At 40.8% G+C, this 12,424-nt stretch overlaps 1 protein-coding gene across 2 annotated transcripts in view; it reads right to left on the bottom strand.

The window, feature by feature from the left end:
- The window catches only part of LOC106581047 (lissencephaly-1 homolog A-like), a 63,878-nt gene extending 52,082 nt beyond the window's left edge, over nt 1-11,796 (bottom strand). The window contains exon 1 of one of the 2 annotated variants that reach the window (XM_014162730.2): nt 11,492-11,796. The gene's annotated coding sequence lies outside the window, so the exon portion shown is untranslated. Of the gene's footprint in view, nt 1-9,904; nt 10,200-11,491 lie in introns of those variants that run through there. The other variant, XM_014162731.2, reaches the window with a different exon arrangement.
- Between the last annotated feature and the right edge of the window lie 628 nt (nt 11,797-12,424).

Raw genomic sequence — 12,424 nt, 5'->3', positions numbered from 1 at the left:
CAAGGATCATCCTACAGGAAAACATACTGTCCACTCAGGAGCCAGTTGATGGTACTTGGGATTAACCTGAGTTGCCAGCCACTGCCATCAGCCACGGTAAGCCTCTTAGTCTACTGGGAGCAGGATCACGTCATCTCGCCCAGACCAGTAAACAAAACACAGCTGTTAAAAGCTAAGGGGAAATATTTTCCTTGATTCCTAGGCTTCTTCTCCTCCAGTGTATTCCTCATGTCCCTGCTCCTCATCTCCTTCTCAACAATGACAGAGGAAAGCGAGGAGACCATTGGAAGAGAAGATCAATTCCAGCCTTTGCTTCAACAGAGCACCTAGGACAGGGTGACCTAAAGGAATAAAGCCACACATGGTAACTGGATAACACCCTAAAATATGTAACCTACTGGAGGAAGAGCCAATGAATTCCTTTAAATCAGTCAACATGTAGCCTAGCTGATCCCAAGGCTGGCGAATTTCCACCTGTTGCCATTTGCACACAGAAGTAGGCTTATTTTTTTTGCAAGAGAAAGGGAACCATGAGAGCACAGCAAGAGAACCAACATCAAATCTTGAAAAAAAAGATGACAAAAGCCAAGGTAGCCTAGTCAATAGATTCTACACAAAACCAGCAATAAGGAATATAATGAACGGAAACGGTGGTTCTTTTTTAATCAGCGGTTGGTGGACTTGACACGTATGTAGCAGAGCAGTCAAAACTGGTTATCAGCAGCAGATAGCTAGAGGAACGAGACGTGGGGCTTTGGCCTGGACTCTGATGTGAATGTGAAGTGCCCTGGGCACCACCTGACCTATGAACACTGATGTCAACACCATGCAAGCAGTAATAACCCTGTCATACACTGACTGCAGGGGAAAAATCTCAAGGGTTTAATCAGTGAGGTGAATCGTTCACAATGTTGCAGATAAAACACTGCATTCGTTGCTCCCATTTGTCATACACTCCAGGCATGGGCAGAGGGTTCATGGCTGGCAACATGAAAGCTGTACATTTACTCTGGATAAGAGCCTTTGCTAAGTGACTGTAGTGCAAATCTAACATGTTGCTTTTCCAAACAAGATATTTTTTACTCTTAATAGCAGGTTTCTGTGTGTGTAATTTGTTATCGTGCTAGACATTGCGCTTTATCATTCTCATTGCGGTGTTTCATCAGTAGTAAGTACACTGTTGGAACAATAACACAATCGATGCAATTGGCTTGGGAGAAAATGTGATCACATCACACCGATTTAAGAGGCGATTGCCGACTAGGCCTTGCCACTAGATGCACCCATTTATCTGATAGTTAGAGTGTGTGCATGTGGGTCCAGGAGTCACAGGAACGCAGAAATGAGTTTAATACAGAAAAATATATATTAAAAAAAAATGCATAGGAAATATCTAGCTGCATTTTGTAAACATCTTCTAAAATGCTTCTTATTGTGATTTCTGCTTGCTTCAGAAAAACCTTGTGCTTCAGTTGCACTTCTCCACTCGGATGAGAATCTTTGCTCTCGTCATCATTCCCGCATTCACGAAGAAGCATTCTATCAGACAGTGCTCTGACTGATGTGTAGCTACTTCTCTCTGGCAAAATGTAGAGGTCGACCAATTAATCGGCATGGCCAATTAACCTGTTATGGCTAGGGGGCAGTATTTTCACGGCTGGAAAAAAAACGTGCCCGATTTAATCTGGTTACTACTCCTGCCCAGTAACTAGAATATGCATATAATTATTGGCTTTGGATAGAAAACACTCCAAAGTTTCTAAAACTGTTTGAATGGTGTCTGTGAGTATAACAGAACTCAAATGGCAGGTCAAAACCTGAGAGATTCCTTTACAGGAAGTGGCCTGTCTGACCATTTCTTGAACTTCTTTGCCATCTCTATCTTTTACAAAGGATCTCTGCTCTAACGTGACACTTCCTACGTCTTCCATGGGCGCTCAGAGCCCGGGAAAAAACAGAATGTCGTCATCCCAGCCCCAGGCTGAAACACATTATCGCCTTTCTCAAGTGACCGATCAAGGGACTCTGGGCTTAGGCGCGTGCCCTGGCCGCCCCTGTCTTTGTGATTTTTCCTCTGTTTGCCGAAAAGGAGATTCCCGGTCGGAATATTATCGCTTTTTTACGAGATAAATTGCATAAAAATTGATTTTAAACAGCGGTTGACATGCTTCGGAGTACGGTAATGGAAAATTTAGATTTTTTTTGTCACGAATTGCGCCATGCGCACGATCCTGATTTACCATTTCGGATAGTGTCTGGGACGCACGAACAAAACGCCGCTATTCGGATATAACGATGGATTATTTTGGACCAAACCAACATTTGTTATTGAAGTAGCAGTCCTGGGAGTGCATTCTGACGAAGACAACAAAAGGTAATCAAACTTTTGTAATAGTAAATCTGATATTGGTGAGTACTAAACTTGCCGGGTGTCTAAATAGCTAGCCCGTGATGGCTGGGCTATGTACTTAGAATATTGCAAAATGTGCTTTCACCAAAAAGCTATTTTAAAATCGGACATATCGAGTGCATAGAGGAGTTCTGTATCTATAATTCTTAAAATAATTGTTATGCTTTTTGTGAACGTTTATCGTGAGTAATTTAGTAAATTGTTAGCAAATTCCCCGGAAGTTTGCGGGGGGTATGCTAGTTCTGAACGTCACATGCTAATGTAAAAAGCTGTTTTTGATATAAATATGAACTTGATTGAACAAAACATGCATGTATTGTATAACATAATGTCCTAGGTGTGTCATCTGATGAAGATCATCAAAGGTTAGTGCTGCATTTAGCTGTCTTCTGGGTTTTTGTGACATTATATGCTAGCTTGAAAAATGGGTGTCTGATTATTTCTGGCTTGGTACTCTGCTGACATAATCTAATGTTTTGCTTTCGCTGTAAAGCCTTTTTGAAATCAGACAGTGTGGTTAGTTAAAGGAGAGTCTTGTCTTTAAAATGCTGTGAAATAGTCATATGTTTGAAAAATTGAAGTTTTTGTATTTTTGAGGAATTTGTAATTCGCGCCACGCCTATCATCGGATATTGGAGCAGGTGTTCCGCTAGCGGAACGTCTAGATGTAAGAGGTTAACCTCTATGGGCTAGGTGGGACGCCTACGTAACAGCCACTGGCAGCCTGTGGCGCGATTTTCAAAACCTTAAAAATCCTATTACTTCAATTTCTCAAACATATGACTATTTTACAGCTATTTAAAGACAAGACTCTCGTTAATCTAACCACACTGTCCGATTTCAAAAAGGCTTTACAACGAAAGCAAAACATTAGATTATGTCAGCAGAGTACCAAGCCAGAAATAATCAGACACCCATTTTTCAAGCCAGCATATAATGTCACCAAAACCCAGAAGACAGCTAAATGCAGCACTCACCTTTGATGATCTTCATCAGATGACAACCCTAGGACATTATGTTATACAATACATGCATGTTTTGTTCAATCAAGTTCATATTTATATCAAAAACCAGCTTTTTACATTAGCATGTGACGTTCAGAACTAGCATACCCCCGCAAACTTCCGGGAATTCGCTAACATTTTACTAAATTACTCACGATAAACGTTCACAAAAAGCATAACAATTATTTTAAGAATTATAGATACAGACCTCCTCTATGCACTCGATATGTCCAATTTTAAAATAGCTTTTTGGTGAAAGCACATTTTGCAATATTCTAAGTACATAGCCCAGGCATCACGGGCTCGCTTATTTAGACACCCGGCAAGTTTAGCACTCACCATAATCATATTTACTATTATAAAAGTTTGATTACCTTTTGTTGTCTTCGTCAGAATGCACACCGAGGACTGCTACTTCAATAACAAATGTTGGTTTGGGCCAAAATAATCCATCGTTATATCCGAATAGCGGCGTTTTGTTCGTATGCGTCCAGACACTATCCGAAATAGTAAAGAAGTGTCGCGCGCATGGCGCAATTCGTGACAATAAAATTCTAAATATTCCTTTACCGTACTTCAAGCATGTCAACCGCTGTTTAAAATCAATTTTTACGCCATTTTTCTCGTGAAAAGCGATAATATTCCGACAGGGAATCTCCTTTTCGCAAACAGAGGAAAAAATCCCAAAGGCGGGGGCAGTCGGGTCACGCGCATAAGCCCAGTGTCCCTTGATCGGCCACTTGAGAAAGGCGATAATGTGTTTCAGCCTGGGGCTGGAATGACGACATTCTGTTTTTTCCCGGGCTCTGAGCGCCTATGGACGACGTGGGAAGTGTCACGTTAGAGCAGAGATCCTTAGTAAATGATAGAGATGGAAAAGAAGTTCAAGAAATGGTCAGACAGGCCACTTCCTGTAAAGGAATCTCTCAGGTTTTGACCTGCCATTTGAGTTCTGTTATACTCACAGACACCATTCAAACAGTTTTAGAAAATTTAGGGTGTTTTCTATCCATATGTAATAAGTATATGCATATTCTAGTTACTGGGTAGGAGTGGTAACCAGATTAAATCGGGTATGTTTTTTATCCAGCCGTGTCAATACTGCCCCCTAGCTCTAACAGGTTAATCGGTATCAGCTTTTATTGGTCCTCCAATAATCGGCATCAAAAATCATAATCTGTCGACCTCTAGTAAAATGCAAGATTAACCTCAAGCAAAACATTAGGAAATGTAGTTGGCTACATTCTATGATAAACAGAAATATATTTTTGACCAGAAAAAAAACGTGCTTTTTTAAAACTTGTGTCTGCTAGCCAAATAGCGTTGCACTTCTCACGCCACTGATCACTATGGAAGCAACAAAACACGGCAAAAAACTAAAACGATTAAAAAAACGTTTTGTCTGTTTTGAAAATGCAGATTTCTCTTTTTTCTCTAGTCTGTGCACCCGCGGCGACTGAATAAGGAAACCAGCTATCCAGAGTTGGCATGGCTGTACCCTGTGGGTTGGCAACTTGGCATAGACTGCTCTGAATGTTGGCATAGTCTGCCCTGAAGGCTGGTGCTCTGAGTCATAAGGGTGCTATTTTATCAGTTGAATGAGAAAGGTCAACTGTGAAACAGCAGCAGACCATGCCAATAATCTTGATTATCATACCCAAGGTGATGAGATTGTGTGCGTCGGTGGTCAGAGTTCTCCAACTATCCCTATTTATCTGTGGTCAGGAAGGGCTCTACAGTGCGACCACTTCACTTGCATATGCGCCTAAATATTTAGATGCGAATCCTGGAATTTTTATTTTAGAGTACCAGTGCACCTAGAAAAATGTGGGATTCTAGTTTTAATATCTCAAATATTTTTCATTCAGTCAGCATAGAACCCTGTCAGGCATGGCACAGTAAGCAGGACTCAATATTTTAAGAATGGATCAATTCACAGGTCAACACTCCACTGAAACCATGAAACTAAAACAGGAAGGAAATAAAAGTTTGAAAACATCTGGGCAATGTCATGCAAATGTTATAAAAATGAAGTCTGAAGTTAGTTCTAGCAGCCTGCTAAGTACTGTGAGGTGTAGGTGAATTTACAATAACTTGATTTACAATCAACTAAGACTAGTAGGCTAGTCGACACATCCGATTATACTTTGCAGAATAATAAAATAACCAAGTAGATTAGCTGTAGGCCTACATCAGCATATCAAAGATCAAAGTCTATAGAGAGGTAAGCATGATTCAACAGGCTAACAGAACCCAACATATAACCTGTATTTCTTAAACATCTTAATCCTTACAATAGTAATGTATACTGATATTGCATTTTAGTCAATGCCTTTCTGAATTCTGACAGAACAAGGCCATGAACAAAGGAATAGTAAATGCTTCAGTGCTACACTACTATGGAATGATGAAAACAAAGGGTGGACTAACAACACACTTAGCAGCACTATCAAACTGTCACACAAATACAGCAATAGGGATTTACAAGTCCAATATCACTGCATTTCCTTTCCCAGATTCCCAAATCCAAATCACAACAGCAGGATTCCTATGTTGTTCTTTGCCACCCAACGTCATCATCGACCCCTGTATCAATCCAAATGGCTTTGAATATAAATATTTTTTTCAATGCGCACCTACATTTCACGATTTGAGCAAAAAAAACAACCGATTCGATAAATTGATAAAGTGCTGCGTTGGTCCGCAGTTCACTTGCACATTGGAAAAACACTCGTCAAACCACCAATTGAGAGGAGTTATTTTAGGTCAACTAGCATGCTGGTTTACCACAGAGCTCTGGTTAGACAAAGTTCAGCATTGACTAACCACTCCCATCTCTGCCTGCAACCAAAATACACTTAAACTCTCCAGGTCTGCATGCAGGCGCGTACAAACACCGAGGCAAGCTGTCACACCACAACACCAGCATTAAATCTCAAATAACAGCTGGAACAGCCAGAACCTCAAACAAAGCCTAGGCTACATACATAAAGATAGGATTTTCAGAGCTAGTTATTCTGTAAATAATGACCAGCTTGTGCACAGTAGGTCTCTTCTAGACAGACAGGGCACTCTTGCAGAAATTATTTGAAGAGCTTTATCACTAATTGATAATGACAGGGGATTGAACATCAGGCACACACTGCAGTCTTCCAGAGGTCATCACCTGTGCTGGCTGCAATTGCTGTTATCCAAGCTATGTGGTCTGAAAGAAGCCTAAAGCAACCAGGGATAAAATGGATGGCTGCTGCTATTCATTCACATAAAGCATTCATTCTTAAACCTAACACATATCAAACTGAACATATCTTAGCTTTGTTGACTATCCACATCCTAGACAGAGAGGTGGAAGAAGTCCATTCAATATTGGCTCCTCCTCCTTCCATGTATATTTAAGCAAGCCAATTGAGACAGATGGCAGGAACCATGACTTTGAATGCAGTGACAATGTGCACGGCCGCTGCCGAGAAGCAAAGAGGCCAATAAAACATGAGTCTGGCCATCATCACTGCAGTCAGAGTCCCCTGATAGAAGAGCCATGATTAGCAGATCAGAGTACACATACGCTGAGGGAGTGCTCAGTAGCAACACAGAGGTCTGTGGTAGACAGGACTCTGGGAGAGTCAGAGAAGAGCTGCTACAGGCCAGGGCAACACATCATTGAGTGCTAGCTAAACCACTGGCAGAAGATTAATGAAACTTTTATAGCGCTATTGATTACATAAAGAATCTTAAGGTGCTTTAAATCAACAAACAGACATAAGACAAGCCTACTTAACAAATCCAAGTTGACTGCACATAGGCCAACATTAAACTGATCAGAACAAACATCAAATTAAGGGTTTTCAGCATATTTTCAATTGCTCCATGTAGGCTATGCAGTGCACTGTGCAAATCATGGATTTGTGTCCTGATCCTTGACTAGTTATGCATTGACAGGATTCAGAAATCAAGCTGCTATATATCACAATGGCATGAGCTGACAGAAGAAATATTACGCACCTTATTTCCCAGTCTCACCATGATTTTGTGTAATATTTGCAGGCAAAATGCTAAATTATGCTGAAGCAAATTCTGACATTTTGTATGGCAATATGCAATGATTTTGTCCAATTTGTAGCAAAAATGCACTGTTGAGGGGAAATGTTGGGGTGACAGGTGGCTTGATTTAACCATATGAGGTAAATGTATTTGTTTATTTTATTTCACCTTTATTTAACCAGGTAGGCAAGATGAGAACAAGTTCTCATTTACAATTGTGTCCTGGCCAAGATAAAGCAAAGAGGTTCGACACATACATCAACACAGAGTTACACATGGAGTAAAACAAACAGTCAATAATACAGTAGAAAAATAAGACTATATACAATGTGAGCAAATGAGGTGAGATAAGGGAGGTAAAGGCAAAAAAAGGCCATGGTGGAGAAGTAAATACAATATAGCAAGTTAAACACTGGAATGGTAGATTTGCAGTGGAAGTAGAAATAATGGGGTGCAAAGGCGCAAAATAAATACATAAATAAATAAAGTAGGGGAAGGGGTAGTTGTTTGGGCTAAATTATAGCTGGACTATGTTCAGGTGCAGTAATCTGTGAGCTGCTCTGACAGCTGGTGCTTAAAGCTAGTGAGGGAGATAAGTGTTTCCAGTTTCAGAGATTTTTGTAGTTCGTTCCAGTCATTGGCAGCAGAGAACTGGAAGGAGAGGCGGGCGAAGGAGGAATTGGCTTTGGGGGTGACCAGAGAAATATACCTGCTGGAGCGCATGCTACAGGTGGGTGCTGCTATGGTGACCAGTGAGCTGAGATAAGGGGGGACTTTACCTAGCAGGGTCTTGTAGATGACCTGGAGCCAGTGGGTTTGGCGACGGGTATGAAGCGAGGACCAGCCAACGAGAGCGTACAGGTCGCAGTGGTGGGTAGTATATGGGGCTTTGGTGACAAAACGGATGGCACTGTGCTAGACTGCATCCAATTTATTGAGTAGGGTATTGAAGGCTATTTTGTAAATGACGTCGCCGAAGTCGAGGATCGGTAGGATGGTCAGTTTTACAAGGGTATGTTTGGCAGCATGAGTGAAGGATGTGAAATAGGAAGCCAATTCTAGATTTAACTTTGGATTGGAGATGCTTAATGTGAGTCTGGAAGGAGAGTTTACAGTCTAACCAGACACCTAGGTATTTCTACTTGTCCACATATTCTAAGTCAGAACCGTCCAGAGTATTGATGCTGGATGGGCGGGCAGGTGCAGGCAGCGATCGGTTGAAGAGCATGCATTTAGTTTTACTTGTATTTAAGAGCAGTTGGAGGGCACGGAAGGAGAGTTGTATGGCATTGAAGCTGTGTGCAGTGATTGGTTGAAAATGCAAGACCTCTAATATTGCAATTATTTGACTGTTTTATAAGTAATAGTGCAGTGATTTCCAAGTCCTCACATAATATGCTGGGAATTGTTGATTTCCAATCCAAAACCCATTAAATGAGCAGTGGCACTAAGCTGTCATGTGAAGGTGAACCTAACCTGGCTGTCGCAGACCCAGAGACAGGAGGGGGGCTGCTGGGCTGGCATGTCATTATTAGCAGTGTGTGTGTTAGACCAGTCCTCCTGTGCTGAAGGTCAGCCACTGTCCTACTGTGACCTCTGGGCTGGAGCTCAAAACAGGGTAACATGGGCATCTGGTGCTGACTGTGTTAGTGAGGAACTCTGCATTCACAAAAAAGACACACCCTCTCTCGCTCTCATCCTCCCGCCCCCTCCTCCTCAGAGAGAGGAATCAAACATCCTCCTCTGTGCATCAATGCATAGTCACTTTAATAACTCTACCTACATGTACATATTACCTCAACTAACCGGTACCCCCCCCGTACAGTCTCGCTATTGTTGTTTTACTGCTGCTCTTTAAATTACTTGTTACTTTTATTTCTTAATCTTTAGTATTTTTTTTAATTGCATTGTTGGTTAGGGAGTCTTAAGTAATCATTTCACTGTAAGGTCTACACCTATTGTATTCGGCGCATGTGACTAATAAAATTTGAACCTGAAAACACATTTTCAATGTCGCCATGGGTCAGGTACCACTCAAAACACTGAAAGGTATACTAAACAAATCAGTCAGGTTAACATAGTCCCACCTCATGTATATCAGTCATATCACAACCTGTGTATTGAGGCCATTATGAGAATCACAAATACCATGATTACTGATTAGCTATTTGGCACAACAATAGATACATTTGAGGGCGCACGTGTTTATGTTCTCAGGATTTTAATAATCTGCTTTATTTTCTAAATGAGTCTGGAAATTTCTCAGGCCTGCAAACACAAACAAGTAACTTATTAAAATATCCTAAAACTACCAATTCATTAAAAAAAACTAACATCTAATTGCTTACATCAAGTGACTGCCTATTCAATCAAGTAGGGTCCATCAGCATAGATATACAAACCATGGAATCACATTAGCTACAACTGTAAAGGAGAAAAATATAGCTACCGAGTTATCAATTGAAGCTCCACTCCTAAAACAATCCCATAATTTCGGTTGCATCAGCTGCTGCAGCAATCCTTACAGGTGTAGCCAAGCTCTGATCTGGCCAGGATGAAATTATACAATCGGGGAGGAGGACTGCATAGCAACGGATACTGCTTCAAACACGATAGGGGTACCATCAACAAGGCGGGGAGGAGGAGAGTGACTTGTCAGTTTCAGCGGAAAGAGATGCAGGCTGAAGGATCCATTCTGCAGTAGGAGAGGGGTGGCGTATTTTCTAACCGAATGGAGGATACCGCTGCCTTTCAACCCACGTGATCAAACTGAAACTATAGTCGATCCTCAATCGCAAAATAAAATATAAAAAAGTAAGATGGCATAGGTTTCAAGCTGAAGCTATTGGTCAAGGCAAATTGTAGTTTTCCTGCAACTCTTGTTTTTTCCACCGACGTGTTCTACACTTATTTCTATAAACTGCATGAATTCATTCAACTTAGATCATTCGTAAAACAGGGCCAACTGTAATGATAATGATTTACGTTACCGGTCTAGAGCCTTGATGACAGATCACAAAACGATCAAAGTTGTCCAGCTCACTGGATGTAACGTGATGGATGGAGGGAGTAGCGTAGCCAGTGGCTACAGGAAACACACAACTAATTTGGTAACTAGCTGCGCTAAAACAAAGGTGTCAAAATGTCAGACCACATCTAATGTTTAACATGACAATCGGCCGATACTAGCTAAATAATATATTTACACGTAGCTGCCTACCTCCTAAATAGCTTTCAAAATAATGATACAACTGATACGCCCTTTTCCATTATTGAACATTCTATAAATCGTGGGTAACATTACCTAGCTAAAGTTATCTAGCTTGTTCAATTACATACTCGTATTCCAAGTAGATATGCTCGACAATACAACACATTAGCTGGTATGTGAAATAACTGTCACTCAAATCATGACCTACATATGATCGCGAGGCGAACGCAACGTTGACCAGCCTAGAGTGCGCACGCTAGCTAGCCTAGCAATTTAAATGCGAGTTGAAAAAGCAATGGATTCAATTGAATGAAGCAATTAGCAATGCACTCCAAATATAAAAGTTAAAAAAGTTAATTAACTAGATATAGTTACAACGATAAATGTTTATGCACAGACTTGATGCGAGGCAACTCGCGACCTACACACATAATTGATGAGTTTGGCTAGCCAGCCGGTTAGCCTAACTAGCTAACGTCAAAATGATTTCCACTGATTAACGTTAGCTAGTTACCTGCTGGCTGGCAAGCTAGAAAGTTGATATCAAATTATCGAATCAATTTGATCAATAACACTTGAATAGGTGCAAGTCCTCATCAAATAGTAACTTAAAATCAGGTTAACAGTTACTTAAAAGCAAATCGACCAGTGCCACTAGTTGGTTAGCACAGACATTTACAACTCCGATGGCCAGCTACCTGCTGCTCCAAGCGGCCTGTCCGCCATTTTGAGACATAGAAAGGAGGCGCAAAAATTACAGCCACATCGTCCTTCTCCCCACTTAGCGTTTCTTCGATACTCAATATCTGATGCAAAACAACTTACCCTATACTTTTTCCTGAATATCCTTCGCCAGTTCGGACAGTTATACAAGCCAAGAGGACGTGTTTTTCGTTCCAAACAAGGGACTTCTGATCTCGAGGTTAGAGTATGCCGACTTTTCTCTCTAGCAATCCTTGTTTTTTCGTGCTGTATTCGCCTTCAGTCGGGGACGCGCTTGCGTTCGCAAACTGACAGCGACGCGCGCGCACGTCCTTGATCACAGCCCTACTTAAAACAAATAGATTCTTGCAAACACCCACTGATAACCTACTCTAATTTTACTTAACAAGTAGCTATAAACATTCACTATTTTTGACTACACATCATTACCCCGCCTCTGCCGATGGTGTCATTCACGCATGTTTACAGTGGATATTCAGATTCCAGAATGTTATCAGAACTTGATCTCTATTGATGACGGGACATAGTTCTATGAATTCTGTACTACAATATTTGTGTGACTAGTAGGATACCAAAAATAAACATCCAGTCTTTACACTTGAAATGCATGATAATATCATTGCATCTAATTGCATGTCCAACAAGCCGGATAGTTTGGAATAATTTCATACATTTAATCAAAGTTTGATTAGAGCAGATAACATCCTCTCAATCTTATATGTAAATGAGTAGTTATTAAAAATCCAAGCCAAATGTTATTTGCTAGTTTTCTTTATTAATTTTAATACAAAAGCATACTCCGACCAAAAATAATTAGATTGTTATTTTGTAAAGAGCAACAGATAGGTATACCACACAGCAAGGGAAGCAGACTTTAACACTAGAATGTGCAGAATAAATCTTGTCAGTTCAAGAAAAGAGAAAACAGAAGAACAAACCCTCAAACAGACAAACCCTCATTTTGAGTGCCACACAGAGACAATGCAAGCTGATCAGTGTGCATTAGGCATCCATCTACACTGAGGTCATAGAGAC

This window comes from Salmo salar, chromosome ssa20 (genome assembly GCF_905237065.1).
Source record: "Salmo salar chromosome ssa20, Ssal_v3.1, whole genome shotgun sequence".
Taxonomy (NCBI): Eukaryota; Metazoa; Chordata; class Actinopteri; order Salmoniformes; family Salmonidae; genus Salmo; species Salmo salar.
This window is presented reverse-complemented; position numbering and strand designations above follow the sequence as displayed.